The following is an 11,604-nucleotide window of genomic DNA, read 5'->3' on the forward strand; positions in this document are numbered from 1 at the left end:
TATTGACAGGAGAGTAGATGAATTATAATGAGAAAAGTACAGCATTTGAGGACTTCTTCTCCTGCAGGGAACGGATGGCACCTACTCTGCATCTTTCAGTTTCATAAACAAGTCTTTTACCAGAGAACCACCAAAATTTTTCTTTAATAATCATATTTCCTAATAGTTACGTTGTAAATGAGTTCCCTGCTTCAGAATGAGCTACTCAGAGCATAGATATTGTAATTCTTGTTACATTCTATTAACAAACCCTTGGAGAGTTCCTGAGGGAAGGATTGGGAGAAAGCAGAGAAGGATCACTGTATTGAATATAGTTCTTTATACCATCAAGAATGTGAAAAGACAACCCACAGAGTGAGAGAAAATATTTGCAAATGATATATTTGATAAGGGACTTGCATCTAGAATATGAATAGAGCCCTTTCACCTCAACAATAAATAGAAAAGTCACCCAACTTTATAAAAATGGGCAAAATATTTAAACGACATTTCACCAAAGAGGATAATAAATGGCCAATAGGGACATGAAAAAATGCTCAACATCATTAGTCGTTACGGAAATGCTAGTGCAAGCCAAGCCACAAGATACAATTTCACACCCATTATGGTGACTAAAATCAAGACAGACAATAACAAATGTTAAAAAGGATGTGGAGAAATTTGAATCCTCATACATTGCTGGTGGAAATGTAGAATAGTGCAGCTGCTTTGGAAAAGTGTTTGGAAGTTCCTTGAAATATGAAAAAGGTTATGAAACCTTTTTACCTAGCAATTTCCTGGCAATTCCACTCCTAGGTATATACCAAAGAGAACTGAAAGCATATGTCTACACAAAAGACCTGTATATGGATGTTCCTAGCAGCATAGCCACAAAGTAGAAACAACTGAAATGTTTGTCCACTGATGAATTGATGAAAAAATATAGTATATCCATACAAAGGATTATTGCTTGTCAATAAAAAGTAATGAAGTACAGTGTGAGGGATGTAGATGGTTGGCGTCTAAGTATTACCTTGTCTTGTACACCTGAAACTAATAAAAAAAAAAGTAATGAAGTACTGATACATGTTACAGCAGATAATGCTCAAAACTATTATGCAACATGAAAAAAGCCAATCCCAAAAGGCCATATATTGTATGTTTTTATTTTTATGACAAGTCCAGAACAGGCAAATCTGTACAGACAGGAAGTAGATTCCTGCTTGGCAGAGGCTGAGGGGATAGGTTTCTTTTTGCAGTGATCAAAATGTTCTAAAATTAGATAGTGGTGCTAATTCCACAATTTTGTGACTATACTACAATCTGCTGAATTGTATGCTTTAAAAAGGTAAACTTAAGGGGTGGCCAGGTGGCTCAGTTGTTTAGAGCGTGAGCTCTGAACAACAGGGTTGCCGGTTTGATTCCCACATGGGCCAATGAGCTGCGCCCTCCACAACTAGATTGAAGACAACGAGCTGCTGCTGAGCTTCCAGAGGGGCGGCTGGATGGCTCAGGTGGTTAGAGCGCGTGCTCTTAACAAGGTTGCCAGTTCAATTCCCACCATGGGATGGTGGGCTGTAACCCCTGCAACTAAGATTGAAAATGGCAACTGGACTTGGAGCTGAGCTGCATTCTCCAAAACTAGACTGAAGGACAATGACTTGGAGCTGATGGGCCTTGCAGAAACATACTATTCCCCAATAATTTTTTTTTAAAAAAGGTAAATTTAATGGTATGTCAGTAATAACTCAACAAACCTACAATTTAAAACAGTCCCTAAGTGTTTAAAGAACATTTTGTAAATATACCTTTTATTAATACTGTGTTTCCCCGAAAATAAGACCTAGCCGGACAATCAGCTCTAATGTGTCTTTTGGAGCAAAAATGAATATAAAACCAGGTCTTATATTATTATGTTAGAATATATGTTAGAATATAGAATATATGTTAGAATATGTTAGAATATATTTTTATGTTAGAATATAAGACCGGGTCTTATATTCATTTTTGCTCCAAAAGATGCATTAGAGCTGATTGTCCGGCTAGGTCTTATTTTCGGGGAAACATGGTAGTATTATGATTGGTAATAGAAACCTGGAAAAAAATATGTACAAAAGTCAATGAAGGCCATGCCCTGACCTATTTGCAGCATAGCAGGTTCAGCACCAGGGACAGCTCCCCCACAAGTATGTTTTCAAAGGTAGCACACAAAAGGCTACCCCCAGGTCCTGCAAGAGTTTTTAAAAGTGACATTTCCATTACACTTGTCTTCTTTTCCAAAACTGCTGTATACTATGGCAGCTATGATTGCATTTATTTATACATTTTGCGAGCAGTTGACCAGGAGACAAAAGATCTGCTACACTACTTCATTAATCTATTTAGCAAAACATACCAATTGATTGCTAGATGCCAGACACTCACTCAACATGAGATCTTAGACAATTCACTTGCCTCTATTAGCTTCATTTCCTTATCCAAAACTTCTGAAAAATTGCACATTCATGATAAACTAAGACAATTTTTCTGAAATAACTCATATGACGTGCATCCATGAAAGGTATTATTACAGAATTCTTAAACAAGTCACCCCATTGCATTATCAAGCATTTTACTTTATTCTGGGAGCACATATATGCTGTGACACTAGAAGCCCACAGTAGTTACTGAATATACTCTGGCTTAAAAGTAACTCTTTTAAGAGCTTTCCTGGAAAGAATTGTCTTCTTAAGCATGCTGCAGATAGGCACCAATTTCTAAGACATAAGCCTATGTCTGGCCTGAAAATGGGCCCATTTCTGAGGATGAGAAAACGATTAAAGGCTGTGTATCTAATCCTTTACCTATCTAAATTTAGTCCAAAAATCAATTGATTAATTTAGTCCAAAGATGAACTTAACATAAATGCAGATACATGTCTCTCCACATATTTCTATATGATGAATCCTATTGTAACAGAATTTACCTGTAAGGTCGATGTTAATTCTAACCTCATATAAAACTGTCATAACAGAATTCTAAGATTTAACACTTCAAAATAAGAAATTATATAGAAAAGTTCCACAAATGTTTGAACAGTAAAATTGTGTCAAATCGTGTAACTTCATGTTTTCATCTATTTGACGGCAATGGGGGTGGTGGACAGAATGAGCTGCAAAGATTGAACTGTGTATGGTTCAGTTTCCCTGTTTTTCATTAGTCTCATTCTGACTCAAATGGTGCCAATTTAGTTGTCATTTACCAATCGTAATCATATTTAAATATCAAAATAACTAGCATAGGATGCTTAACTCTTTCAAATTCCATAAAGACAAATGCTGCTTCCTTAAAAATAACAAAAATAAAACAAAAAGAGTTATTGATATTTAAAGGGAACAGAGTGGAAGGCAGGCATTTGATCTATGTCTTCTTTACTTGGCTCTGGCTTAAATAAAAATGTGTCAAAGGTCAGAGTACATTTCCATAGGAGCCCTGGGGTTCATTAAAACAAAAATCGTAAATAATACTTCTCTTCCTGAGGAAAGAAAATGCATCATTCTGAGCAAGCGCAAACAGGACCTCCCGACATTCTGAGAAGCTGGGAGATGGATCTTGAGTCCAAATATTTCAAAAAGCAAAAGCTTCCCACTTCCATTCCATAATGATTCTTTAATTTAATGCTTACCTTTTCCTTCAGTGATTAATTGATTGCTTTCTTCAACTATAAGCCTATCTGGAAGAAAACTATTCTCCTTTCGTGGTGCATGGAATCTCAACAGTCTGCTTCTTTTCTTTAATGATTTCCCCAAATTGCCCATCTGCCTATATTCTTCTGTGAGGTTTAAACGTGCCCTATCACTTCATATCATTCAGCAACATTTACTTCATTTAGAACATCTTTCCCAAATTTATTAATGTATTTTCTTTCTGGTCAGGCTTAGAGCCCTATTAGAAAAAAAAATCCATAATAATATATACTCATGGCACCACTCAAGAGACTGAAAATAAAATTTGTATGGAAATATTTCATATAATACCTATAAATAAGCCATCAACACAAACTACTGTATCAATTTCCTTCAAGCTAATGGCAAGCCATTATCTATTATATCGGGTTTAGGGCAACAAATTAAATTCCCCCAGATTCATAACACAAAAGCACTTGCAAACCTTGCCCTCCTTGGTTTGGACCCAGACTCAGGAATGCAGCTGGAGCACGTGCTGCCGGTGGACTCTGTATTCTGGGGTGACACTCAACCCCATGCATGTTTCTCCCTGTAGTTCCTCTGCCATTTTCTAGTACGTTTTGATCACCCATGCTTCATCAACCCTTCCAAAGAGCACCCTGAATTCTTCTGGGAAAGTAGCCCTTCCTCTCTATGTGCCTGTGATCTCGGTGGAGATCTCGGTGGAACTGTGATTACAAGAAGCAGCCGTCCTGCTACCAAGACCCTACAGGGTCCTGAGCCCCTCCATAGATGCTGGTGTTCCCAGTGTGTGTCCATGATGAGTTTGCTGCTCTCTTCCGGGCCTCTGGCACTTGAACCAGTGATGCAGGTTTGAAGTAAGACTGGAATCCTTTCACTCCAGTGGAAGCAACCTGCCCAGGCTGCTCCTGCGTTCGGTCATTCCTGGGCTCCTGCTTTCTCCCTGGTGGACCTGCCTTGATTTCAAGACTCATTTTCTGATCTTCCTAATTATGTTCTTTCCTTTAAATCAGCCAAAGTCAGTTCCTGCTACTTATAACCAAAGAACTTCGACCGGCTCATTTCTTACTTCAGGTGGAGTTTCTTGCCATGTTTAATGACAACTTACAACAGCCAGTGTTGTATGCTATTCCCAGAGAAAATGCTAAGGCATATATAAGGCTGAACTGTCCCTCCTACTACCCGTAGATAAACAAATGTTAACCACCCAAAATTTATTCTCCCACTTTCTGCATTCTCTGACTATCATGTATGTATGTTTGTATGCATTATCTATTTATCTATCGTCTATCTACCTATCCACAGAGAGACAGAGAATGAAAGAGAGAGACAGAGACTAAACATGGCATCAAATTGCATGATACTCTAGTACACAAGTCTGCATGTTCCTTTTTCCACTTCACAATACATCATGGAATTCCCTCCATCAGCTGGATCTAATTCATTCTTTTCAGTTGGAGGGTTTATAACCATTTACATTTAATAGTTGGGATTAAACCTACCATCTTGCTGTTTGTTCTCTGTTCATCCCATCTGTTCTCTGTTTACGTTTTCCCTGATTTCCTGCAAATGGTTTGTTAGCTATACCTGTACATTTTAGTTTTTAGTGGTTGTTCTAATGTTTATAATCTATATCCTGAACTCACTATGTCTACTTTAAATGATAATATTGTATATTTTGTAATAATCTTATGACTGTATACTTCCATTTTATCCTTCCATCTTTTGTAGTATTGTTGTCATACATTTTATTTCTGTAAGTTATGAATACCAAAACATATTTGTTATTTTTGCTTTAGATAGGTAATTGCTTTTTGAAGAAATTTTAAAATGAAAATAAACTCCTTTCATTATTTACCCACATATTTACCATTTCTTGTGTTCTGTTCTTCATTCTTTTATGTAGATCCAAGTTTCTATCTGGTTTTATTTTTCTTCTGCCTAAAGAACTTCAGTATTACTTATAGTGATGTTAAAAGGCAAAGTCTCTCAGCTTTTGTTTGTCTTTAAAAGCCTTTATTTCACTGTAATTTTTAAAGGAGACTTTTGCTGGATGTAGAATTCTATGTTGACAGTATTTTTTTTTTCATTCTGCAATTTAAAGATGCCATACCATTGTCTTATGACTTGCATAATTTCTGAAACTACTCTCGTTTTTATCTTTGTTCCTTTGTACATGATGTGTCTTTTTTCTCTGGCTGATTTTAAGACTTTTCTCACTATCACTGTTTTTCAGCAATTTGATTATGATGTGCTTTAATGGTTTTTTTGTTGTTGTTCTTTTGTGTGTGTGTGTGTGTGTTATCTTACTTGGTGTTCATTAAGGTTCTCACATATGTAGGTTCATAGTTTTTATTAAATTTAGAATTTTTTTTCAGTCATTATTTTTCAAATACTTTTCTGTATCTTTCTCCTCCCCTCCTGCCAACACACACTTTTCTGGGACTCCAATTACACATATAATAAACCCAGGTCATATATTATCCCCAGGTGTCATTTATATTTTTCCATTTTTTTATCCCTCTGTTACAGATTGAATAGTTTGTATGGCTACATCTTCAGGTTGACTAATCTTTTCTTTTTCCATGTCTGAGCTGCAGTTAATCCCATCCAGTATATTTTTTTCCATTTCAGATATTTTAATTTTCATCTCTAGAAGTCCCAGTTGGCTCTTTTTTATATCTTCACCGTCTCTCCTAATTTTATTCATATTATTTAAAGACCCTTAAACATCCCAAGTGTGTTTATAGTAGCTATTTCAAAGTCTTTGTATACTATTAATAACCCTACCATCTCTGCCCTTAATGGGTCTTTCTCTATTGACTCTTCTTTTTTCTTTTGTGTTGTGGGTTACATTCTCCTGATTCTTGGCAGGGTTCTAGTAATTTTTGATTGGATGCTGAACATTGAGTTGTTATGTTATTGAGTATCTGAACTTTGCCATCTTGATTTAAAGATAACAAATGGTTGGCTTTGTTCCAGAAGGCTGTGAAGTTACTGGAAGATCAGATTGGTTTGATCCTTTCATGACTTCTTTTAAAACCGTTTCAGGCTATGTGTGGAGTAGCCTCTATTCTGGGCCACGTTAGCCCTACCTCTAAGGCATGACCCTCTGGGTCTCCTGAACAGTCACTCAGGAAGTTGGTTCACTTGAAGGCATAAAGTGGAAGATCTTTGGATTGACCTTGGCAAGAGATTCATAAAATCCTCTCTCCACTAAAGTAAAGCTTGAGACCAAAGAGTTGTTGTGAGGGAACGTGGAATGTGAGGTTGGCTGCAGTTGCACAGAAGGACCAAACATGCTGAGAAACAGACTCCTCGTGTAAAGAAAAGGAGCTGTTAGACAGTCAATCATTAATGACAAGGTCAGTAATTCAGTGTGGTATTGGTCCTCTCTATATTCCAGGATTTGACAACTTTCTGGCCTGCCACATAGGGGATGCTGGACTTCCTGGTCCCTGTTGGGATACAATGGCACTGAGATTGCATTAATCTAACTATACATCTCTTTCAGAACCGTCAGCCTACAAATGTATGAAGAGGTTGCCCTCTTCATGTGGCTTTGTGTACATTTCTCTACTTTATAAACCTCTTTAAATAGTTTTATGTGGAGACATTCCTTTCCAGTTCATATTTGGAACAAAACACTATGTTTTTCATCCATTTGGAAATACCTTCGGTTACAATTTTTCATCACTGCCCCTTGTTCAATACAATACTTGACTTTGAAAATCTCATTACGTAGAGGTAGTTTAGGCTACTGTGAGGGAGATGGCTTTGGAATCATGTGAAATTATGTCACTCTATTTATTTACTTTTTGTTTAGTTGGAGTCCTTACTCTTATGGGTACAGAGTAAGTAATTGTAGGTACAGCACCAACAATGTCTATTTTATATGGTACTTGCTTCTCCCCACATGTATATTCAGTTTGGTGACTGGGGTTATTAATGAAGCTTTAAGTCTGACTTCCCTGTGATTTTGTGATTTTTATAGCATCGTTCAACACATTTATCCATTCCACTGGGTCTTCCTGATCATTAGCTTGTAAGAAATATTTTTTCTTCTTTGTATTTCTTGTTTTAAGCCAAAACTGCTCTTGGCTTAGTTTAGTTGCATTAATCTTTGAAATGTAGGCATTTAATGTCTCCAACACAGGTTGGTGGAGAAACAGATTTTGTGTATTATCCATTTACAATACCAAATTCTTCTCTGATATCCAAGAGGTCCTCCAAAGATTTCCCATTGCTTTTATTTACTTAATGTTTAGAAAACCACACAGGCAATCTGACCAACCATCAGGTATATCCTTCCTTCTAAGGGTCTGGGTACTCTGCTCTGTTCCCGGGCCCCAGGCTGTATTTTAACAAATACAACATCCTGTAGAATTCATAATAGGCATAGAGAAAACAATCTCTCTTTACAGTAAACATAAAACTAACTTGTGATGAAGCTATTGGGAATTCTGTGCACAAGGTTCCAGACAATCAGATTTGACCTTCGTGCTTATTATGCTTCAGAGTCGCGGAGCCGGTTTCCACTGCTGGTAAGAATTTACTACCAGTGACACAAAGAGAATAACAAATTAAGGAAGTGGTCATGGAACCTGGAGGAAACAGACAATGCCAAATCCACCTTTGCAACATGAGGTTCAAATACTGGAGCCAGAATGCTTTACAGAACCAACTACAGGGTAAATGTGCAGCTAGGTATGCTTTAGATGACAGAGAAGAACTGTAATCCACTTTCCATCAAAATGCTGCAGGAAAACACACAGGACTTTGGTCTGCATTGTAAAAACAGTATACATGTATTCTTTTCAACTGAATAGATCAACAGCAGCAAACCTGCATTCAAAGGGAATTACTCTGGGCACATATAACTTTCCTTTCTATCTTCCATGCTGACCACTGAGGAAACCAGTTCACAAATACAACCTGTGTGACCGCTACCCAACTGCCACCCAGCATTTGCCTTGCTTCCTCTCCAATGAACATATTAACATTTCTATCAGTAAGGATGCTAATTGAGTGGTTACCAACCTTAATTATGTGGTGATCTGAACTAGATTCTTCTTTCCTTGCTGAAGGTCACTCGTGTGCACTTGAGCCGTGTGTATTAGCTATGGCTTGAGGCATGGCCTGCTCATGCTCACTTCCCAGAAGCTGAACCTGTGCTGCAGTTCCCATGCCATGGCCACCGATGATTGGATAGAGTTGGTTCAAGGGCCACATAGGTGGGCTGAGCCCATCAGATTCCACGTCTCAGGAATCTGAACTGGCGAACTAAGATGCAGTTTACTTCAGTTTACTTCATCCTCCTGACGTGCCAGGAGGATGGTGAGTGGGGGATAGAGGTGGAGAGAGACAAAGAGAGAAAAGGAGAAAGAGTGAGGCAGCCAAATCTTGAGCAATGACACCATCTCTCACATGGACCATGACACACAGCTGGAAACCCTCCTTCCTGGCTCTCTAGGTCCCAGGAGGACTGGCTGTCCTTCCCGCCCTGGAGCGCTGTGGGGTTCTCCCTAGCAAACTCACTTCAATGGTTTTCTCTCCTCACAACCTAAACTGCTTGAACACAACCCAAAGTATGTTAGAAACTCATACTTCTTGCATTTCTGGCAAGACTGAGTTAAGCTCAGGCAATATTTCATACTAATCATAAAACAGCCACTTAAGCTCATAAACATTTGTCATTCACAATGAAAACCCCACTCGTCATGGAAATTCATGGATTTGCTCACAGGTCCTCCTTACTGCAGACAGTTAGCCTATGCCCTTCCTCATGCCACCATCTGCGAGGCCTGCAAAGGGCGTTTGTCTTTCAGAGGCACGAAGAACATCGGGAGCCAAGCATGATGGGTGTATCTGGGTTAACACATTCTGGTGGAGAGGAGCCCACGCCAGGCTGCCTGCTGGGGAAGACCCTCCTAGGCCTCTGTGTTGGTGATAAGTGTTTCTAAGGCCTTCCTTTTTCCTGATTCCAGCTGAGCACCTTGGGCACATCGTTTCTGACTTTGATAAACATCTGAGGTGGACTCAAGTGCTCCCGCCAGGGTTTTTTGGGTTCGGGCTGCCATGCCCTTCCTTCTTGTCTGGCACCAGCCTGACCCAACATTTTGCTCCAACCTGGGACCTGCGAGGAGGCTCTCCAGAGCTCAGGCTGGTGTCAGGCCTCTTTCAAAGACAGTGGGACATGGCACGTGTGCTCCCCAGACACCTTAAGGTTCTGTTCCTTCACAGGAGTCTGTGACCCCCACTAAATGACGTTCTTTTGTGAGTGCCATTTAAGAAGCTGTTTCTGTGTTTCCTTGGTTAGTTTTAATCTCACTAGAAGATATAATATTAGTAAAACTTGGTTTGACTTCTCATGTCTCTTTTGGCCATTCCATAGGTCATGCTGACTTGATGAATATGTCAAGGTATCATTAATTTCAGGAAGCTTCTGTCTCCCAGTCACAATAAGACTTACATCCCCTCCCACAGGAGCTTGAAATCCAGGAAAGAAATAAAATGTGATGATGAAGATTTTTGTTAAACACAAAGAACAGATATAAAAATGAGGTTCTTCGTGACTTCCGCTAAGAGAATGTATGAAAGCCTTCTCAAAAAAGTAGCGACCTACAGTCCATGTAACTGGGAGTACTGATGGCTGATGCCAGGACTTCTGGCAAGTGAGCCTCTATGCAAGTGTTGGCCTTAAACAAACAGACAGCCAGATATTTCTCCAGCAAAATGGATTTATTTGGGAACATCAAAGAATTACAATTCAGGTCTCATGGTGAACCACGTGTAAGTGCAGACAAAGGCAAGGGAGGCTCTTTTACGGACTTGGGAGGGGCTGTTGTAATTGAAGAGTCCATTGGAGGAAACTGTTAAGTTCAAAGTATAGTGGCTTCTCGTTGGCTGAGCCATGGCGGTCTCCCATTGGGTGAGCTGTTATTGGGCAAGGAGGAATCTTTCCTTCCTCCTGCTGAGGTAGTAATGTAGTGTCCCTTCCTGTTATTAATTTTCACACAAGTTAGGAGAAGGTGCCTCCACAGGTGCAGGGCTTGGCCAGTGGACTGATCCTTGTTGGTAGAAAAAGATACCCCTTCCTCTGCGGAGATCACATCCCATCCTTCAAGGGCCATCACTTGGAGGGGCAATCCCAGCCGCATTCACCTCCTCAGTCAGGTGCCCTGAGTAAGGCACACGCCACACAACTCCATGCAGCTGCCTTCTTTGGACTAGTAATAGCAAAACAAAACCACTGCCCTCCCACCTCCCACTCTGGGCAAAATCTCAAACCTCCAGATAAAATAACATCAGAATCTATTGATTCTTGCCTGAAACTCCTATTTCAGTGCTACTGAAGTGTGCTTTACAGACCAGTGTCACATTGCAAACTCTTTGTTGCCAGTCTGCAAGAATATATACAGAGATTGAGAGGAAATGTTGAAAAGCTTTCATAGCCATTTGATCTTACTGCAACATTTTAATTGCACCTTACAACAGGGCCAGTCTGCAGGGGATTGGAAATTTTAAAAACTTGTCCATCACCACGGATAGTTTTAAAAGCACTACTCTGCCAGAATTTTTAAAGGGAAAATGCCATTTTACATCCTGCTTTAAAAAGAGAGTCATGTGTTGTTTCCTTCTCCTTTGCAGTACAGAGTACCTTTCAATCTGCTTGCACTTATAAAGACACACAGTAGGGACAGCTGAAAACGCAGCCACACATAGAACTGGTGTCACAGGCGGATTGACATGTTCCATTACTACCTTGTGAAATAGAAACCAAGTGGGAAAACTAATGTTTCTCATTTACCATTTGCTGGTTAATGAATTAAACAAAGGTCAAATATACACCAGTGCTGAGTTTTTCTTTTAGTCTATCCAGCACGATTACTTATAGATAAAGGTAGCTTCTGATAAGAGATAAATGTTTGTCTTTCCT

The sequence above is a fragment of the Rhinolophus hipposideros genome (assembly GCF_964194185.1).
Source record: "Rhinolophus hipposideros genome assembly, chromosome: 7".
Taxonomy (NCBI): Eukaryota; Metazoa; Chordata; class Mammalia; order Chiroptera; family Rhinolophidae; genus Rhinolophus; species Rhinolophus hipposideros.